Genomic DNA, 1,160 nt, shown 5'->3' with positions numbered 1-1,160 from the left:
TTCTAGGATACCTAGATCAAACAATCCTAGAACCACCAGCCACCATCACCTCAAAGAACGCTGAAGGCAAAGATCAGACTGTTCCAAACCCAGCCTACTCCGCCTGGTTGATCCAGGATCAACAACTTGTAGCCTATCTCCTTCGCAATCTCTCGAAAGAAGTTCTGGTACAAGTCGCCTCCTTAGAAAAATCCCACGCCATCTGGACTGCTCTTGCAAACATGTTTGCTGCCCAGTCCAGGTCGCGAGCCAACAACTGTCGTGCCGCCCTCTCCAATGCCCAGAAGGGCTCTCAATCTGCTGCTGCGTACTTCGGTCAGATGCGTGCACTCGCAGATGAACTTGCCATGGCTGGAAAACCTGTTCCCGAAGGAGAGCTGATTTCCTTCCTCATTGCTGGCCTCGATATGGACTATCAACCCCTCATATCCGCTCTTGATGTTCGCACCGAGCCTCTCTCCGTCGATGATCTCTTTGGCATGGTGTCGAACTTCGATCAGAGAGTGGAGATGTTCCACGGCTCTGGATCGGGTGCCTTCAAGTCATCCGCAAACACCGCTGCTCGAGGACATGGTGGCCCTCCCAAGGGAAACCGTGGTTTTCCCAAGAGTGGTGGCGGCAACAATGGCAGCAGCAACGGCGGCTACCGTGGCGGCTTCAACAACGGCGGCTACCGCGGCGGCGGCGGCGGCCATGGAAACAATGGTGGCAATGGCTACCGCGGTGGCGGTGGCGGCAACTACAACAACAACCATGGTGGCGGCGGTGGCTACTACAACAACAACGGCCAGCCGCGTTTCTACAACAACAACAACCAAGGTCGCCACTTTGCCGGGTATGAGGAATATGAGAACAAATGTCAGATCTGCAAAAAAACTAACCACATCGCAAAAGAGTGCAAATGGCGTTATGCAGAGGATAACTCCCAGAGGAAACGAGTTGCGGCTGCAGCAGATACCTCCTACGGAGTTGACTCCAACTGGTACCTTGACTCCGGCGCCAACGAGAACATTACCTCTGATCTTGAGAAGCTGACCATGCATGAAAGATATCACGGCAAGGAGCAAATCAACACAGCAGAAAACGCTGCAGGTATGATGATAAGTCATGTTGGTCAGTCTATTGTTAAAACCCCACATTGTGATATTCATCTCAAAGAT

The 1,160-nt window shown here is 52.5% G+C and overlaps 1 pseudogene; it reads left to right on the top strand.

Annotated features, from left to right (window-relative positions):
* The first annotated feature begins 359 nt into the window (after positions 1-359).
* Positions 360-498, top strand: LOC119266312 (annotated as a pseudogene).
* The last annotated feature ends 662 nt before the right edge of the window (positions 499-1,160 follow it).

This window comes from Triticum dicoccoides, chromosome 2B, assembly GCF_002162155.2.
Source record: "Triticum dicoccoides isolate Atlit2015 ecotype Zavitan chromosome 2B, WEW_v2.0, whole genome shotgun sequence".
In the NCBI taxonomy this organism is placed as follows: Eukaryota; Viridiplantae; Streptophyta; class Magnoliopsida; order Poales; family Poaceae; genus Triticum; species Triticum dicoccoides.
The sequence above is the reverse complement of the archived record's forward strand: the minus strand, read 5'-3'. Positions and strand labels throughout refer to the sequence as shown.